At 31.2% G+C, this 21740-nt stretch overlaps 2 long non-coding RNA genes across 2 annotated transcripts; one reads left to right on the top strand and one right to left on the bottom strand.

Annotated features, from left to right (window-relative positions):
- Positions 1-1215: 1215 nt before the first annotated feature.
- On the bottom strand, positions 1216-3125 carry LOC126881715 (uncharacterized). The gene is made up of 3 exons (XR_007696969.1): positions 2671-3125; positions 2419-2610; positions 1216-2356 (listed from the first exon to the last, which is right to left on the bottom strand). It is a non-coding gene; the product is annotated as an uncharacterized LOC126881715 (long non-coding RNA).
- A 111-nt stretch (positions 3126-3236) lies between these two features.
- LOC126881714 (uncharacterized) lies at positions 3237-8955 on the top strand. The gene is made up of 3 exons (XR_007696968.1): positions 3237-3547; positions 3608-3799; positions 8671-8955. It is a non-coding gene; the product is annotated as an uncharacterized LOC126881714 (long non-coding RNA).
- Positions 8956-21740: the final 12785 nt, after the last annotated feature.

Below are 21740 nucleotides of genomic sequence, written 5' to 3'. Positions count from 1 at the left end.
ATCCAAATCTCCTTACTGCTTCTAACAACTCTTTTCATGGTCTTTCTCTTTTTTTTCCTCCAAAAATAATCTCTTACATGTCGCTCTTACATTCAAGTAATGTTGACCTAGCCACCTGACTTTCCATATCTATTATTTTTTGCCAGTCCTAACTCAGAACTGCCAGCCCCTACCAGTACTATGTCTATTTTCATTTCATCTTTCTTATTAATTTGTTTCAAGTGCCACAAGCATACAATGCCACTTAAATAACTGCTTCATAATACATTTTTGCATTATAGTTGTCCTACATACGTTTTTGACTTCAATCATATACCATCGATCTGCTTACTAGCTTACTCTTAGTAGTATCTTTTCTATTTCTTTTTCTTCCCATTTATCAATTATTGCCACTCCTAAATACTTGAATTGGTTGATATTTTCAATTTTGTATGCCTTTGTTCCTGTTTTTAGTGTGAAAAATTTATTCTACTTCATCTCTCCACACATTTCAATACACTTAATATTTTATTTTTGTTTCATTTATAGACATGCAATTTTCTTGCTTCACCTCTCAAGTTTCTAAACAACTTCAGCTTTTTTTCTTGTTAAGAGGACTATGTCATCTGCATAAATAATGGTATACAGTGATAAGCGTGCTATTAACTGGCAAAATGACACAAAAGATGGAAACATATAGTATGTTGTGAAATAAAAGGAGATGAAACTAGTAGAGGTGTACAATTATCTACCTACAAATTTACATTACATTACATAATTTCCCACCTTTAGACCTCTGCGACAGTTGTCATACTCCTCCCACACATCTAAAGGTGACAAACTATGTCATGTAAATGTATAGGTTTCTATAGATAATTTTACATCTCTTTTTATTTCACAACATATGTTTTCCATTTTTTGCGCTATTTTGCTGGTTATTAGAGTGCTGTTTACACGCCTGGACCTCGGAGGTAATCTACACTATGTCGACATGGTGTTTTTTTATTAGTTGGATTATACACATTGGTTATATATTATCATTAAAATATAGTCATATTGTCTTTTAACTAATTATTGGGATATATCAGATTTTTATTAACATCCTAAGTGCTCTAAACTTTGTTGCAAACAAACGCTAAACACAGTTGCTCGAAATGACATAGCGTAGTTTACCTCTGAGGTCCAGATGTGTAATTAATTTTATATTTGGTAAGGAAAGGTTTGTCAAATAAATACTTATTTAAGAAGAGGGAAACTCATACTCATTTATTTTAAAATAAAATATAAAAAATACATATTAAGAAATAAAATAAAAAATAATATATCTAACATAATACAGATTCAATAATGTATTCTCAGAATAAATAAACAAATTCCAGTTGAACAAGAGAAAGACAGAAGGTATATTTATATTCCAAAAATATATGGTGAAAGTACAATAGTAGAGTAGCAGTGTAGACAGGTAGGTAAAATAAATGATGATAAATTGATAAAGCACTGGAAACAACGATAAAGCACTAGAATCAGGCTAAATAGCATCTAAAATATGAAGACCAGAGAAGATATAATTTTGAACTATACAGGGCATACCACGATCCATATACATTCATCAAAATAGGACCACGTTCTAAGAGGAAAGATGGAAGCATATGAAATATAATTTTGAACTATACAGGGCATACCACGATCCATATACATTCATCAAAATAGGACCACGTTCTAAGAGGAAGGATAGAAGCATATGAAATATAATTTTGAACTATACAGGGCATACCACGATCCATATGCATTCATCAAAATAGGACCACGTTCTAAGAGGAAGGATGGAAGCATATGAAATACTTTCCAAAATAAACACACAAATGTCAGCTGGACATATAACGAGAGAAAGACTATAGATTAGATATAAGGAACAAACAGAATAAGACATTGATATTTTAAAAATAAAAAATTGCAAGAACAAATCCTGAAATAGATTGGAATGGAGCTGTATTCCTCAAGAGACCAAAACTCAAACAAAAAGGGCTGTTGAACAATGATCATGATATTTTGAGAAATAATAGACAAAAAAATCAAACACAATAAGAGTAGGTATTCAATAATGTATTCTCATGCAAAATATTGTTGAAAAAAATGTCACCAAAAATTTAGAGATTGTTCCACATCATTAACATGTCTATTTACCACCAGATCATTATTTACCTAGATTGTAAGGTACTGCTGTAGCACATATTATTGCAAGACATGTATATAATTTGGTTTGTAGACCTTGTTGAAGACAAGGAAACTCTCTTTTCCAGGTTCCAAATAGCTTTTCTACATTTCTTGTTCTCACATGAGTACTATGGTAAAAATATCTTATTTTCTTGATCATTACCTAAAAAGATATTTATGTCTATTAAATAACCTACTATTTATTTAGCAATTATCAATAAATACCTGGGTGTAATACTGGGGTAAGTAGATAGTGTCTGCATGCATACCCACTACTGTCATCTATTCCTATTAATAATCCTGGAATTTCACTTCTTTCCATTTCACAATTTCACTCTTAATGCTCTTAGATCAAATATTGAATGACTTGATAACCTTGTTGTTGAACAATAATACACATAATTTCTCTTCTAGTACCTACAAATTCATTTACATAAGAGCCTGAATAACATAATATATTGTATGTCTTTACAGTACCTGTACATTTTTGGAAAGCGGGGTCCTCATAAAAACTGGTTATATTCCTATAAGTAGCATAAAACCTTTATTGTTTAAGTTAATGCGCTGATTCGCTGATGAACTTCAATATTGTAATACTCCTTTGTATTTTAGATTATATTTTTATCTTGAATATATCGCTTTTGTATACTTCCCGGGCGATTTTCTTCTCCAATATTATCAATAAACTCTAAAAATGCTTTTACTTCTTCATACATTTTTGTTGTAATTAGAAAAACAAAAAATATATGTTGGAACTGAATTTAAAATATTCAAAATTCAAACAATAACAAACAAAGTTAGGTTAGAATCGCGGTCTTGAGGAAGGTCGATCGATGACTTGAGATTCGCCTGTCATTTTACACTTCCCAAGACAACGTCGTGTCTCGAGATCGGTTTATAAAACACAAAGTTGGTTCAAGGTCGGTCTTGAGCATCGACGCTGTCTTGAGACTCGACTATAAATACGGGCCTAAAATGACAGGCGAATCTCAAGTCATCGATCGACCTTCCTCAAGACCGCGATTCTAACCTAACTTTGTTTGTTCTTGTTTGAATTTTGAATATTTTAAATTCAGTTCCAACATATATTTTTTGTTTTTCTAATTACAACAAAAATGTATGAAGAAGTAAAAGCATTTTTAGAGTTTATTGATAATATTGGAGAAGAAAATCGCCCGGGAAGTATACAAAAGCGATATATTCAAGATAAAAATATAATCTAAAATACAATGGAGTATTACAATATTGAAGTTCATCAGCGAATCAGCGCATTAACTTAAACAATAAAGGTTTTATGCTACTTATAGGAATATAACCAGTTTTTATGAGGACCCCGCTTTCCAAAAATGTACAGGTACTGTAAAGACATACAATATATTATGTTATTCAGGCTCTTATGTAAATGAATTTGTAGGTACTAGAAGAGAAATTATGTGTATTATTGTTCAACAACAAGGTTATCAAGTCATTCAATATTTGATCTAAGAGCATTAAGAGTGAAATTGTGAAATGGAAAGAAGTGAAATTCCAGGATTATTAATAGGAATAGATGACAGTAGTGGGTATGCATGCAGACACTATCTACTTACCCCAGTATTACACCCAGGTATTTATTGATAATTGCTAAATAAATAGTAGGTTATTTAATAGACATAAATATCTTTGTTGAATACCCAGTAAAAATAAGCAACGGCAAATCTAGGGGATTTTTGTTATTGTATGATGTAGTTGGAAACAATGTTATATAAGTGTCAGATGTCAACTGTAAGCAAAAATAAGTGTCAAGGAAAAATAAATGTTGATTTTGATGTTTAAGTTATTTGTAGAATTATTGAGTTTTCTTTTAAAATAAAACTGACTAGAAGTACTTCGGTGTTTAATTAACATCCACGCAATTCTGCAAAACATCAGGTTATGGCCCAGATCACTTGTTTTCGTGAGTATTTCGCCAGTAAAAAAAGTCAGTGTTGAAGAGCCTGTGTCGGTAGTTTGCCGCGGCCAACGAAAATAAAAAAGAAAAGCTGAAAAAAAGGTGAAAAAGAAGCTCGAGTATATATACATAAAAAAAGAAAAACATAAATCCGAAAAATGGAAAATTCATCGGCTGCGTTGAAACTTAGTGGTGGTGACAACTGGGTAGCCTGGAAATTTCAAACAAGGGTAGTGCTAAAAAGCCGTGGTTATTATGACATAGTAATAGGAAAGTCTGTGAGACCGAGCACTACTGGAGATGACCAAAAGAAATGGGATGCTGGTGATTCAAAAGCACAAGAATTTATAGTAACCAGAATAGAGCAAGGCCCTATGACACACATTTTATCCTGTGAGACCTCGAAAGATATGTGGACAAAGTTGAAGTCTGTCTACGACAAAGAGTCAGAGGTGAGCATTCATTTAATGCAACAAAAGTTTTTTCTCTTGGAGTTTTCATCAGGTAAAAATGTTGCCTCATTCATATCACAGCTTGAAGATATAAAAAATAAGCTAAAACAAGCTGGTGAAGAGCTGTCCGATAAAATGATCATGACAAAAATACTTATGGCATTGCCAGAGGAATATAAGCATTTTCGGTCCGCATGGGAATCCGTACCATCTGATAAACAAACTCTAGATGAACTTACATCAAGACTACTTATCGAAGAAGAAAGAAGTAAGTCAGCACAGGGCAGCACAGCATTGGCGATGAAAAGTGATACAAGCAGAGAATTTAAAGGGCAAAAGAAAACCAGGTTAAAGTGCCATTTTTGTGGCAGAGGTGGCCATATTGCGAAAAATTGCTTTTTCAAGAAGAAAGAGAGAGATAATAATAGCCAGAAAGACATAAAAGTATGCAGTCAATGTAAAAGACGAGGACACAACTTACAAGAGTGTTGGTTTAATAAAAATAAAAATGAAAAACAACAGACAAGCAGAGAAGAAAATAAAATTGACAGTAATGCATTCATGGTATATACTGGGAGTAAGAAAAATAAAAATGAATGGTGCTTGGACACAGGAGCTAGCGAACATATGTGCTGGAATCAAGATCTGTTTGAAGAATTGATAGAGATAAGCTATAAAAAACAAGTAAAAGTCGGAAATGGAGAAAAATTACCAGTTAAAGGTATTGGAAAAATAACTCTATGGGCATTTAATGGTAAGAAATTTATAAAGTCAACCCTGTCAGATGTATTATTTGTGCCAGATTTACAATTTAATTTATTCTCAGCTGGATGTGCCTTAGATAAAGGTTATAAGATGTTTTCAAACAATGAAAAATGTGAATTTTATAATGACAAAGGAGAAATAAGAGCATTGGCAACACGGGATAACAAATTATACAAAATGTTATTCTCACAAGAACAAAACACTGAAACCTTTGCAAATATTTTAATTTCGGAACGCACCCCTAACGAAAACTTGTCTGACGGTCAAGTTCAAGAAAACAGCTGTTTAGTAGATGTATTTTTATCAGAGTGTAATTCTGCAAAAACAACAGAAAGTTTGAGAGTTTGGCACTGCAGACTAGCACATCAAAATACTACATATGTGAGAAACTTTTTAAGGCAAAATAACATTGATTTTATAGACGAAAAATTCGTGTGTGAACAGTGTTTAACAGGTAAACAACACAGAATACCATTCAAGTTAAGTGAATCAAGAGCAAGTGAGCCATTACAATTAGTGCATACAGACGTATGTGGCCCTATGGAAGAAGAGTCTTTAGGGGGAAATAGGTATTTCCTGTTGTTAAAGGATGACTATACAAATTATAGGTACGCGTATTTCATGAAAAATAAATCAGAAGTTAAGAAACACCTTAAAAATTTTATATCATTAGCCGAGAGAGAGACAGGCTGCAAGATGAAAAATTTACGATCAGATAACGGTTTAGAGTTTATGAACCAAGAAATAAAGGAGATGCTTGACTATCAAGGCATAAAACATCAGAGATCAGTAGTGTATACGCCTCAGCAGAACGGTAGGGCTGAGAGGGAAAATAGAACCCTAGTTGAATCAGCCCGAACTATGATACAAGGGCAAAAGTTGAATAAAAACTTGTGGGCAGAGGCCATACATACAGCAGTGTATGTTTTAAACCGAACAGGCCCTAGTAGCATAAAAAATGTGACACCTTATGAATTATGGTACAAAAAGAAAGTCAATAATATTTCTACACTCAAGAGTTTTGGTTCTAGAGTATCAGTGCATGTCCCAAAAGAGAAGAGATTAAAATGGGATGCAAAAAATATGCTTGGTTTCTTTATTGGCTACAGTGAGGATGTAAAAGGTTACAAAATATTTGTCCCAGACAAAAATAAAGTTGAAATTCATCGAGATGTCATATTTTTGCCCGAGAAAACCATAGAAATAAAAAATGGGGAGACAGACATGAATAAAAACATACAGATGATATGTGAGGAAATAAAGTCAGAAGAAGATGACAGTGAAGCAGAAGAACCTCAAAATAATAGAGAAGAAAGCAGTGAGAGTGACCTCGAAACTGATAGCAGTATTGAAGATGTGAATGAAATAGAGCAGGAGCATGGATATGACCTGAGAAGACATATAAAAAGACCCTCAAGATATGATGATTATGTTCTGGATGATGACGAAATGAGTTTGTTGACTTTTAGTGATGATGAAGAACCCCAGACGTATGATGATGCAGTGGCCAGTAGTGAGTGTAAAAATTGGAAGAAAGCTATGCAATCAGAAATAAATGCGTTGCTAGAAAATGAAACATGGGAGTTTGTGCAAAGTAGTGATGGTCAAAAAGTCATTGAGTGCAAGTGGGTGTTCAAGAAAAAGAAAAATGAAAATGGTAAAGTAGTGAAATATAAAGCTCGTTTGGTAGCTAGAGGTTTTCAACAAATTGGTATGTGTTTTAATGATATTTATAGTCCAGTAGCAAAATTACCATCAATAAGGATTTTCTTAGCCATGTGTAATACTTTTGATATGAAAATTCATCAAGTAGATGTTTGTAGTGCATTTCTAAATGGGGATATTAAAGAAAATGTTTTTATTTCACTCCCAAAGGGATTTAAAGAAAAAGAGGGCACTATTTGCAAATTAAGAAAATCCTTATATGGTTTGAAAAGTTCACCTAAAAATTGGAATGACAAATTTCATAATTTGATGCAAAATTTGAGTTTTTCAAGATCTGAATATGAATATTGTCTTTATATTAAAGTAAATGAAAAAGGTAGGATATACATTTTGCTGTATGTTGATGATTTGCTGTTGGCAGGTACAAATGATCAAGAAGTTGAGAAAATAAAATACATTTTAAACAAAAACTTCAAAATGAACGACTTAGGTCAAATAAAACATTTTTTGGGTATGTGCATAACTCAAAATTTGTCTGAAGGCAAAATAAAAATTAATCAAACTGTTTACTTAAAAAATGTTTTGAAGAAATTTGACATGTCAAGCTGCAAACCATCAACAACACCAATGGATAATAATTTTCACCACGATTTTCTCAAACGAGAAAAATCTGAGAGCATAGAGATAGAAAAGAAATGTAGAGTTGCTATAGGATGTTTGATGTATGCAATGTTATGCTCAAGACCAGATTTGTGTATAGCTATAGGTATATTAAGCAGGTATCAAACATGTGCAAGTAACGATTTGTGGGTAGCAATAAAAAGAGTATTGAGATATATTCAAAGCACAGTTACTATGAGTTTGATATACTATAAACATAAATATAAACAGGAAAATTTTATAGTAGGGTACTCAGATTCAGATTGGGCAGGTGACCGTACTGATAGAAAATCTACATCAGGATATGTATTCAAAGTTTTTAATTGCACGGTGTCATGGGCATCACGGAAACAGTCTACAGTCAGTTTGTCCTCTACTGAAGCTGAATATGTTGCACTAAGTGTATGTGTGAGTGAAGCATGTTGGCTAAGATACTTAATGTATGATTTAAAAATAAAACCTGATTATGTAGCGGTTCTAATTCATGCAGACAATCAAAGCGCTATAAGGGTTAGTAGAAATCCGGAATTTCATAAAAGACTAAAACATGTTGATATTAGATTTCATTTTGTACGAAATAAAATTAAGGAAAATATTGTTGTATTAAAATATCTTAATACAAGTGACCAACAGGCTGACATATGTACAAAACCATTAGGTTTAACTCTGTTTAAAAAATTTAGAGAGTTGCTAGGTTTAGAATAAAAAAATTAATTTAGATCTAGGAGATTTACCGTTGAGGGGGGGTGTTGAATACCCAGTAAAAATAAGCAACGGCAAATCTAGGGGATTTTTGTTATTGTATGATGTAGTTGGAAACAATGTTATATAAGTGTCAGATGTCAACGAGAAGTAAAACATGTGTCAAAAAGAAAAATAAATGTTGATTTTGATGTTTAAGTTATTTGTAGAATTATTGAGTTTTCTTTTAAAATAAAACTGACTAGAAGTACTTCGGTGTTTAATTAACATCCACGCAATTCTGCAAAACATCAATCTTTTTAGGTAATGATCAAGAAAATAAGATTTTTACCATAGTACTCATGTGAGAACAAGAAATGTAGAAAAGCTATTTGGAACCTGGAAAAGAGTTTCCTTGTCTTCAACAAGGTCTACAAACCAAATTATATACATGTCTTGCAATAATATGTGCTACAGCAGTACCTTACAATCTAGGTAAATAATGATCTGGTGGTAAATAGACATGTTAATGATGTGGAACAATTTCTAAATTTTTGGTGACATTTTTTTCAACAATATTTTGCATGAGAATACATTATTGAATACCTACTCTTATTGTGTTTGATTTTTTTGTCTATTATTTCTCAAAATATCATGATCATTGTTCGACAGCCCTTTTTGTTTGAGTTTTGGTCTCTTGAGGAATACAGCTCCATTCCAATCTATTTCAGGATTTGTTCTTGCAATTTTTTATTTTTAAAATATCAATGTCTTATTCTGTTTGTTCCTTATATCTAATCTATAGTCTTTCTCTCGTTATATGTCCAGCTGACATTTGTGTGTTTATTTTGGAAAGTATTTCATATGCTTCCATCCTTCCTCTTAGAACGTGGTCCTATTTTGATGAATGCATATGGATCGTGGTATGCCCTGTATAGTTCAAAATTATATTTCATATGCTTCTATCCTTCCTCTTAGAACGTGGTCCTATTTTGATGAATGTATATGGATCGTGGTATGCCCTGTATAGTTCAAAATTATATTTCATATGCTTCCATCTTTCCTCTTAGAACGTGGTCCTATTTTGATGAATGTATATGAATCGTGGTATGCCCTGTATAGTTCAAAATTATATCTTCTCTGGTCTTCATATTTTAGATGCTATTGACATAAACACTCACATAAAAATTGACAGTAATTCTGCACATTGATAATTTATTCCAATTTCCTTCGACGGAAATTTTCCTCGGAAAATTCGGGTTTTCCAAACAAAATCTTTAATTTTCAACTAAAATTTGAGGGAAGTAATTATTTATCAATAATTAAATAATTTGGTGACAGTGTCATAAATCTTTTTTGTTATAAGTGTCTTGAAGATATGAAAATTTGTATGTACAAAGAGGACCGGAATTAAAAGGTATCTAATGGTTCAAAGATTAAAATCCTGTTGTTTATAACTCTGTCGCAAATGCCGGTCAAATTTGACCGGTTATACCTGGAATCACTCCTCGCAATTCAATTTGTTTTTCTTCGTAAAGGACACAGAAGCCGTGCCCTTTTCAACAGCGTTAACTTAATTTAATTAAATCTAATATTTTCTGAGGGGTTCTATTTGTTTATAAGCCAAAAAATTGTTTCTTTATAACATTCCTGAGACCGCTCAAATGGTCCAATTTCAATCCTGTAAGGAACGTTGAATAGGTATAGTGCTTTTTTATACGAAAATCATAGTTATTCTGGTGTATCATAATCTTTCTGGTTATTATTTCGACCGAAATTTTTTAATTAACATTTTAATTATTGCTAAACTATTGGTTAGATTGTCGCCGGTCTCCTGATATACAGAGAGGGGCTAAATTATGGAATAAATTCATTTTCTCTAAAATGGACGATTTTAGAGAAAAATCCCGAAACAGGTCGATTTTTATTTTTAAATTAAATTTCTTGGCATATATTTCAAACTAGTGACGTCATCATCCTTGTCTTCAACAAGGTCTACAAACCAAATTATATACATGTCTTGCAATAATATGTGCTACAGCAGTACCTTACAATCTAGGTAAATAATGATCTGGTGGTAAATAGACATGTTAATGATGTGGAACAATTTCTAAATTTTTGGTGACATTTTTTTCAACAATATTTTGCATGAGAATACATTATTGAATACCTACTCTTATTGTGTTTGATTTTTTTGTCTATTATTTCTCAAAATATCATGATCATTGTTCGACAGCCCTTTTTGTTTGAGTTTTGGTCTCTTGAGGAATACAGCTCCATTCCAATCTATTTCAGGATTTGTTCTTGCAATTTTTTATTTTTAAAATATCAATGTCTTATTCTGTTTGTTCCTTATATCTAATCTATAGTCTTTCTCTCGTTATATGTCCAGCTGACATTTGTGTGTTTATTTTGGAAAGTATTTCATATGCTTCCATCCTTCCTCTTAGAACGTGGTCCTATTTTGATGAATGCATATGGATCGTGGTATGCCCTGTATAGTTCAAAATTATATTTCATATGCTTCTATCCTTCCTCTTAGAACGTGGTCCTATTTTGATGAATGTATATGGATCGTGGTATGCCCTGTATAGTTCAAAATTATATTTCATATGCTTCCATCTTTCCTCTTAGAACGTGGTCCTATTTTGATGAATGTATATGAATCGTGGTATGCCCTGTATAGTTCAAAATTATATCTTCTCTGGTCTTCATATTTTAGATGCTATTTAGCCTGATTCTAGTGCTTTATCGTTGTTTCCAGTGCTTTATCAATTTATCATCATTTATTTTACCTACCTGTCTACTGCTACTCTACTATTGTACTTTCACCATATATTTTTGGAATATAAATATACCTTCTGTCTTTCTCTTGTTCAACTGGAATTTGTTTATTTATTCTGAGAATACATTATTGAATCTGTATTATGTTAGATATATTATTTTTTATTTTATTTCTTAATATGTATTTTTTATATTTTATTTTAAAATAAATGAGTATGAGTTTCCCTCTTCTTAAATAAGTATTTATTTGACAAACCTTTCCTTACCAAATATAAAATTAATTACACATCTGGACCTCAGAGGTAAACTACACTATGTCATTTCGAGCAACTGTGTTTAGCGTTTGTTTGCAACAAAGTTTAGAGCACTTAGGATGTTAATAAAAATCTGATATATCCCATAATTAGTTAAAAGACAATATGACTATATTTTAATGATAATATATAACCAATGTGTATAATCCAACTAATAAAAAAACACCATGTCGACATAGTGTAGATTACCTCCGAGGTCCAGGCGTGTAAACAGCACTCTAATAACCAGCAAAATAGCGCAAAAAATGGAAAACATATCTTGTGAAATAAAAAGAGATGTAAAATTATCTATAGAAACCTATAAATTTACATGACATAGTTTGTCACCTTTAGATGTGTGGGAGGAGTATGACAACTGTCGCAGAGGTCTAAAGGTGGGAAATTATGTAATGTAATGTAAATTTGTAGGTTGATAATTGTACACCTCTACTAGTTTCATCTCCTTTTATTTCACAACGTACTATATGTTTCCATCTTTTGTGTCATTTTGCCAGTTAATAGCACGCTCATCACTGTATACCATTATTTATGCAGATGACATAGTCCTCTTAACAAGAAAAAAAGCTGAAGTTGTTTAGAAACTTGAGAGGTGAAGCAAGAAAATTGCATGTCTATAAATGAAACAAAAATAAAATATTAAGTGTATTGAAATGTATGGAGAGATGAAGTAGAATAAATTTTTCACACTAAAAACAGGAACAAAGGCATACAAAATTGAAAATATCAACCAATTCAAGTATTTAGGAGTGGCAATAATTGATAAATGGGAAGAAGAAAAAGAAATAGAAAAGATACTACTAAGAGTAAGCTAGTAAGCAGATCGATGGTATATGATTGAAGTCAAAAACGTATGTAGGACAACTATAATGCAAAAATGTATTATGAAGCAGTTATTTAAGTGGCATTGTATGCTTGGGGCACTTGAAACAATTAATAAGAAAGATGAAATGAAAATAGACATAGTACTGGTAGGGGCTGGCAGTTCTGAGTTAGGACTGGCAAAAAATAATAGATATGGAAAGTCAGGTGGCTAGGTCAACATTACTTGAATGTAAGAGCGACATGTAACAGATTATTTTTGGAGGAAAAAAAAAGAGAAAGACCATGAAAAGAGTTGTTAGAAGCAGTAAGGAGATTTGGATGATATAGAAGTGTAGAATTGGAGGAGGAGCGTTAATGTCCAGTAGAAATGGATAGGCTATATTTACTTTTGTGCTGTTATTTGGGTAAGATTGTTAATATTTTATATCAATATTGTTGTTGCTTGATAAAAATTCTTCTAATAATTTAATTTTATCTGCCTCATTCATATTGACAATTCAGACATATATTTATACATTTTAGAGTAGATGACTTTAAAGCAATATAGCCAATATTTATGAGTTGCGTTCCTGGGACGATTTTATTAAAATATAGTTAATTCGATTACATAAAATCAACTTTAACTCAATAATATCCGTCACAAAATTTATAGCATGTGACCTGTCTTTAAGAATTTAAACATTAAATAAATTTAATTTCAAACTTAAATTGCAGCTTATTCCCATGAAAATAGTAATTGCATTTTATATAAGTTCCACCTGTCATGGTTTCTTCTTTGTTTTAAGTCAGATGAAGAATATAAACATACAAGAAAGCTTACACCATTAATAAAAAGGCAGGTAATACTAGGAAGTACCATAGTTTTATTTGCTTTCTCTCAGAAGAAATAAAGGATATCTCCAACGAAGAATAAAGTAATATCACAGTATTCTGTTATATACTGGGGTAATATCAAAGAATATATTTATACTTTCCTTTAATATGCAATCCTTTACCACAAAGAAAAGAAATCCTTTACCTCATAATGGAAAGAAATGAGAGGTCATTAACCTTTGAACAAATAGCATGTAAGATTTAGAAAAAATAAAAATGTAAACTATCCACTAATAAAATAAACTTTATTTAACTGAAAACATTTTAATAATCCATTTTCAAAAAACAAAATAAATATAAAAACATTTCAAAGATATTTAACTTGACGATTGACAGTTTTTAGTTGGTGTTCTATGTCAAAATTGCTTAAAATCCATAATTTTCCAGCCTCGAGATCAATCTTGGCCGAGATCAGCCGAAGACTCGTTTATAAAACAGAACGTGGTCTTGAGCTCGACGTTGCCGTAAGATCGTCTTGGCTGAGACCGGTCTCGAGATCAGGGGCCTGGGGCCTGATTCTAATTCATTTCGACAGTCGCAATTTCATTTCGACACCGCGCGATTCTTGGGGATATTAACCTTATTATGTTGAGACTGCTCAGAATTTGGGTTGGCGCTTCGGTTTCTTGGATTTTGTTGATAGTCTGGGAAAATTATCGAAAAAATACCATTTTTGGGAAAAATTATTTAACAGCTAATTTATTGCTAAAATCGAATCTTAAGATTGCATATATTAGTAATATGGGGTATGACAAGTCCGCAGAAAGTGTGTTATTTTATTTATAAACAAATTAGCACTCCTAAATCTTCTTTTTTTTTTCAATTAGTGGTCTGTAACTCCTATATTTTTTCCTTTGAGCCAAAAACACTCAAATAAAAATTCACCGTAATTTAGTTCTGCACAAAGTTATTTTTTTTCCGATTTCCTTCAACAAAAATTTTACTCAGAAAATCCGAGTTTTCCCAAAAAATCTGCCATTTTCAATTAAAATTTTAGGGAAGTACCTAATTATTTATCAATAATTAAATAATTGAAGACATGAAAGATTTATTATAGTAGATTATACAGAGGGGCTAAATTATGGAATAAATTCATTTCTTTAAAACGGACGATTTTGGAGCAAAATCCCGAAAGAGGTCGATTTTTATTTTTAAATTACAATTTTTTGGCATATATTTCATACTAGTGACGTCATCCATCTGAGCGTGATGACGTAATCGATAATTTTGTTAATGGGAATAGGGGTCGTGTGGTAGGTCATTTGAAAGGGCGTTTAATTCTCTATTCAGTAATATAAACATTAATATCATTAGGTATTTATACATGGTTGCCAAAAAAAAATTTTGAATTAAATTAATTGGCGCAAAAAGAAGAATGTATGTAATTTATTTAACTCAAAATACATTGTACTGCTGTCAGAAAATAGAAAAAAAGGTTTATTTCACAAATAAACATTTCTTTTCGCTTAAATTAAATCACAAACAGACTCCCTCCTACCTATTGGCAGTTTGAACTTTTAATTTAAGCTAAAAGCAATGTTTATTTGCAAAATAAACATTTTTTTCTATTTTCTGACAGCAATACAATGTATTTTGAGTTAAATAAATTACATGCATTCTTCTTCTTGCGTCAATTAATTTAATTCAAAATTTTTCTTGGCCTCCCTGTATAAATAATGAAACTTATGTTTATAATACTGAATAGAGAATTGAACGCCTTTGTAAATGAGCTACAACACGAACCCATATTCCTATTTAAAAAAATAATTACGTCATCACGCTCGGATGGATGACGTCACTAGTTTGAAATATATGCCAAGAAATTTAATTTAAAAATAAAAATCGACCTGTTTCGGGATTTTTCTCTAAAATCGTCCATTTTAGAGAAAATGAATTTATTCCATAATTTAGCCCCTCTCTGTATATCAGGAGACCGGCGACAATCTAACCAATAGTTTAGCAATAATTAAAATGTTAATTAAAAAATTTCGGTCGAAATAATAACCAGAAAGATTATGATACACCAGAATAACTATGATTTTCATATAAAAAAGCACTATACCTATTCAACGTACCTTACAGGATTGAAATTGGACCATTTGAGCGGTCTCGGGAATGTTATAAAGAAACAATTTTTTGGCTTATAAACAAATAGAACCCCTCAGAAAATATTAGATTAAATTAAATTAAGTTAACGCTGTTGAAAAGAGCACGGCTTCTGTGTCCTTTTCGAAGAAAAACAAATTGAATTGCGAGGAGTGATTCCAGGTATAACCGGTCAAATTTGACCGGCATTTGCGACAGAGTTATAAACAACAGGATTTTAATCTTTGAGCCATTAGATACCTTTTAATTCCGGTCTTCTTTGTACATACAAATTTTCATATCTTCAAGACACTCATAACAAAAAAGATTTATGTCACTGTCACCAAATTATTTAATTATTGATAAATAATTACTTCCCTCAAATTTTAGTTGAAAATTAAAGATTTTGTTTGGAAAACCCGAATTTTCCGAAGAAAATTTCCGTCGAAGGAAATTGGAATAAATTATTAATGTGCAGAATTAAATTACTGTCAATTTTTATGTGAGTGTTTTGGTTTAAAGTTAAAATTTTCGGAGTTTTAGAGCAATAATAAAAAAAAAGATTTCGGAGCGCTAATTTGTTTATAAACAAAATAGCACACTTTCTGTGGACTTTGCACAGCTATATTACTAATATAGGAAATCTTGAAGATTTTATTTCAGCATGTCCAGCAATAAAATAGCTGGTAATTAATTTTCCTTGTTTTTTACTAATTTTCCCAGATTATTACCTCACATCTTTCATTGAGTTGATGATTCATGTTGTGGACATTCTCAATTATTATATTTCTAATTTAATACTATTCTATCTAATTCCTCAAAACAAGCAAATTTCAATTAAACCCAGCTATATTATAATACCTTTTGATTTAGTTTTCCTTGCAAGAAATAAACAAAACACATCTAAACTAAACCTAACCTCGCTTTTGGCCATTCATTCATCTCCGTGTCAAATAATTTCGACAGTCGCCATCGCCATATTGAAAGCGACTTGTTTAGTGTCGAAATTTGATTTAGAATCAGGGCCCTGGGCCCTGATTCTAAATCAAATTTCGACCAAAAACAAGTCGCTTTCAATATGGCGATGGCGACTGTCGAAATTATTTGACACGGAGATGAATGAATGGCCAAAAGCGAGGTTAGGTTTAGTTTAGATGTGTTTTGTTTATTTCTTGCAAGGAAAACTAAATCAAAAGGTATTATAATATAGCTGGGTTTAATTGAAATTTGCTTGTTTTGAGGAATTAGATAGAATAGTATTAAATTAGAAATATAATAATTGAGAATGTCCACAACATGAATCATCAACTCAATGAAAGATGTGAGGTAATAATCTGGGAAAATTAGTAAAAAACAAGGAAAATTAATTACCAGCTATTTTATTGCTGGACATGCTGAAATCAAATCTTAAGATTTCCTATATTAGTAATATAGCTGTGCAAAGTCCACAGAAAGTGTGCTATTTTGTTTATAAACAAATTAGCTCTCCGAAATCTTTTTTTTATTATTGCTCTATAACTCCGAAAATTTTAACTTTAAACCAAAACACTCACATAAAAATTGACAGTAATTTAATTCTGCACATTGATAATTTATTCCAATTTCCTTCGACGGAAATTTTCTTCGGAAAATTCGGGTTTTCCAAACAAAATCTTTAATTTTCAACTAAAATTTGAGGGAAGTAATTATTTATCAATAATTAAATAATTTGGTGACAGTGACATAAATCTTTTTTGTTATGTCTTGAAGATATGAAAATTTGTATGTACAAAGAGGACCGGAATTAAAAGGTATCTAATGGTTCAAAGATTAAAATCCTGTTGTTTATAACTCTGTCGCAAATGCCGGTCAAATTTGACCGGTTATACCTGGAATCACTCCTCGCAATTCAATTTGTTTTTCTTCGAAAAGGACACAGAAGCCGTGCTCTTTTCAACAGCGTTAACTTAATTTAATTTAATCTAATATTTTCTGAGGGGTTCTATTTGTTTATAAGCCAAAAAATTGTTTCTTTATAACATTTCTGAGACCGCTCAAATGGTCCAATTTCAATCCTGTAAGGTACGTTGAATAGGTATAGTGCTTTTTTATATGAAAATCATAGTTATTCTGGTGTATCATAATCTTTCTGGTTATTATTTCGACCGAAATTTTTTAATTAACATTTTAATTATTGCTAAACTATTGGTTAGATTGTCGCCGGTCTCCTGATATACAGAGAGGGGCTAAATTATGGAATAAATTCATTTTCTCTAAAATGGACAATTTTAGAGAAAAATCCCGAAACAGGTCGATTTTTATTTTTAAATTAAATTTCTTGGCATATATTTCAAACTAGTGACGTCATCCATCCGAGCGTGATGACGTAATTATTTTTTTAAATAGGAATATGGGTTCGTGTTGTAGCTCATTTACAAAGGCGTTCAATTCTCTATTCAGTATTATAAACATTAATTTCATTATTTATACAGGGAGGCCAAAAAAAATTTTGAATTAAATTAATTGACGCAAGAAGAAGAATGCATGTAATTTATTTAACTCAAAATACATTCTATTGCTGTCAGAAAATAGAAAAAAATGTTTATTTTGCAAATAAACATTGCTTTTAGTTTAAATTAAAAGTTCAAACTGCCAATAGGTAGGAGGGAGTCTGTTTGTGATTTAATTTAAGCGAAAAGAAATGTTTATTTGTGAAATAAACCTTTTTTTCTATTTTCTGACAGCAGTACAATGTATTTTGAGTTAAATAAATTACATACATTCTTCTTTTTGCGCCAATTAATTTAATTCAAAATTTTTTTTTGGCAACCCTGTATAAATACCTAATGATATTAATGTTTATATTACTGAATAGAGAATTAAACGCCCTTTCAAATGACCTACCACACGACCCCTATTCCCATTAACAAAATTATCGATTACGTCATCACGCTCAGATGGATGACGTCACTAGTATGAAATATATGCCAAAAAATTGTAATTTAAAAATAAAAATCGACCTCTTTCGGGATTTTGCTCCAAAATCGTCCGTTTTAAAGAAATGAATTTATTCCATAATTTAGCCCCTCTGTATAATCTACTATAATAAATCTTTCATGTCTTCAATTATTTAATTATTGATAAATAATTAGGTACTTCCCTAAAATTTTAATTGAAAATGGCAGATTTTTTGGGAAAACTCGGATTTTCTGAGTAAAATTTTTGTTGAAGGAAATCGGAAAAAAATAACTTTGTGCAGAACTAAATTACGGTGAATTTTTATTTGAGTGTTTTTGGCTCAAAGGAAAAAATATAGGAGTTACAGACCACTAATTGAAAAAAAAAGAAGATTTAGGAGTGCTAATTTGTTTATAAATAAAATAACACACTTTCTGCGGACTTGTCATACCCCATATTACTAATATATGCAATCTTAAGATTCGATTTTAGCAATAAAATAGCTGGTAAATAATTTTTCCCAAAAATGGTATTTTTTCGATAATTTTCCCAGACTAAACAAAATCCAAGAAACCGAAGCGCCAACCCAAATTCTGAGCAGTCTCAACATGATAAGGTTAATATCCCCAAGAATCGCTATATTCTGCGGCTGTCATGGCGGTGTCGAAATGAAATTGCGACTGTCGAAATGAATTAGAATCAGGGCCCTGGAATACCGGTATTAAATTATCAACATTACTTAAAAATGAAAGTTACTAATTCCCCGGTAGTTAGTGGGTTATCGAAGAATTACCTGCGCGCCAGAGTTACGAGTTGGCCTGTAATTAGGTTTGGGGATTAAAATAGTTACGAATTCACCGAGACCCGGTTAATCTTGTTAACATTTTTCTGCTCATTGTCACAAAATTCTCGGAAATACAGGGATTACAATTAGAAATAAATTAAAAAATGTTTTAGAAAAAAATGAGGGCTTCGATTGTTTGAGGAAAGTTGTACGTATTTTTGAAGGCAACTTTTCTGAAGATCTTAGGACTTAATATATTGTTTTATTTTTTGCATATCTGCATATTTGTAGTAAAAGTAATGCATATAATATATGCGCATATTTTGGTAATGTTGTGTTGCATATATTCCGCTCTCTACTTATATAGCTTACAAGAAGGTGAAAAAAAATAATTTATATATGAAGTCTGCAAAACACAGTAGAAAGCAGAGTTGTAGCTAATGAAAAGTAGGTTCTTGTTCGTCAAATTCCAAATGGAATATTTCAACGTAAAATAACCAAAAAATTAAGCACTTTTCGGGGAAAACTCATTACAACTTCTTTAAAATGTTTAAGAAAAGCTTTATTTATAGGATCTGTAAGTCTGTAAGTTTCATGGGTTTAAAGTGCTCATTTTTGAAAAAAATTTGTTTTAGAGTAATTTTTTTTCAATCTTGAAAAAATTTCTTTTTCCAAATAACTTTAAAATTAATTAGTGGTACCAAAAATATCAAGCAGTAAAAAATGTAGATTATGCTTTTCTGAATATTTTGGATGTTTTGTTTTCCTGTAAGACAAAAATTGGAAGATATGGCACCATATCAAATCCCTGTTCAAATTTTGCATACACTCATGATTAGTGACTCGTTCAGCCCTTTCGCCCTTTTAAATACAGTCTTTTCAAAAATAAGCACTTTGAACCGATGAAACTCCAGATCACATAAACAATTAAGTAAATTAACTTGTGGTGAAGCGGTAACGATTAATTTCATTTGGGATGCTAATTAGGGGGTGGTATATATGATTTTTTTACCAGAAAAGGGACAATATTATTTTTAACTTAAAAATCCACAAGGAAAAGAAAAAGGTTTTCCTGTAGTTGGCTGTATACCATCAATCACAAAATTGGAAAGAAATCCTTTGTAAAAGGTATAAAATTTTTTTTATTAAAAATCCCTTAATTACATCACAACAAAACGTTTTCGATTTTTATAAAAAATCATCATCAGTGTTCGATCTAAAAATAAGTATAACCGATTTAATGAATATAAAGTTATTATTTAAATTTTGACAAAGGTTAGAGCAAGTTGGTTATACTTACAAACTGGATGCTAGCTGAGCCACAAAAGAAAAATATTTGGGTAAAAACCCTTTACATAAAATATAGATGCCTTAAAAGTGCATACTTCAGTAAAAAGGCCTGTGATGGTCACATGGCAAACAGGATAATGCCCTAAGGTAAGGTATACGGGTTTCCCAACACGTGGGATCCAAATTGAGTTGATCACATTTCAATGACTTAATGGCAACTGAATGCAAAATGAGTGATGTTTCTGAAAGGTGTCAAAAGACAGATGGACAACGTGACGTGGAATTTACCCAGTATTCCGACAGCCAACTAATTGTTAGTAAAATATTTAATGAAAATTTACCTAGTAATAACAAACATCAACAAAGTTGTGGCTATAATTACATTTAAGTAGATAGATAGATAGATAGATAGATACATTTATTTCCTTTTAAAATTTTACAATTTTATGGAAAGGGTGAGAACAAATATTTCGTTCCTTTTTTTTTTTTTTCTTTCCCTTCTTCATCCCAAGAAACACACAATATGTTTATTTTAGGGATAAACAAAAGAAAGAAACAAAAAAAAAAAAAAAAAAAAAAAACAACGAGTTATATAAGAATTAATTAAAGATACAAAGTATAATTTACGTATTTAACTATTCATTTATGATGAAAGACCTAAGTTTTAGAACATTCCAGATATAGCCAGCTATTATTTTAGCTGAATACACTGTAATGTTATTTAAGGTATGAGTTACAGTATCAATATCGGCTATATAATTAATGGATGATTGTTTCATACAAGAATATATTGGACAATCAAAAAGTATATGTTCAATTGTTTCTAACTCCTTATTGTTACAAATAGTACAGATTTCATTAGGATTAATTTTATATGTAGAATCCTTATAAGTGAACGTTAAGCAGAATGAATTACATAATCGAAGCTGTGCAATAGTTCTTGTAATCTGGATGGGCATTTTTAGGCATAAGTATTTTTGACTTAATTCGGAAAGAGCTAGGTGTTTATATAAGGGGAGAAAATTGGATTGCTGACAAAGAGAAATATCTAATTCTGAGAGCTTATTTTTAAATTTGATTAACAAGGCTTTTCTATTCAGTTGTAGGGAATGAAGGGAGAGATTATTCCAAATAGGTTCAGCATCAATAAAAGTAAAAAGTGATTTTACCTGCGCTGCCCAGTTATACCTGCTATCGGTCTCCATCAGTTGTAGTTGACGAAAAAAGCACATTTTGGGGTAACGGGAATCGTCCATCATATAAATTTTCTTCAACCAGTTTAGTGTCCACTTGAATATATTATACAAGAGTTTGACTCTGCCGCATTCCACTCTGACTATGTAACCGGGTGTGGATATACTTATTGGTAACTTATACCAAGTTATATAAAAAAAAAATAAAAAATGAAAAAAATCCCTATTTCATAAACATGTTTAGTCCTAGATGCTATGTTACATAAAAGGACCTCATACTTTTGCCAGGTTATTAGTTCATTTGATATTCTT

Source organism: Diabrotica virgifera, chromosome 1, assembly GCF_917563875.1.
Source record: "Diabrotica virgifera virgifera chromosome 1, PGI_DIABVI_V3a".
NCBI lineage: Eukaryota > Metazoa > Arthropoda > Insecta > Coleoptera > Chrysomelidae > Diabrotica > Diabrotica virgifera.
Note: the sequence above shows the minus strand (reverse complement) of the source record. Positions and strands in the feature narration are given on the sequence as shown.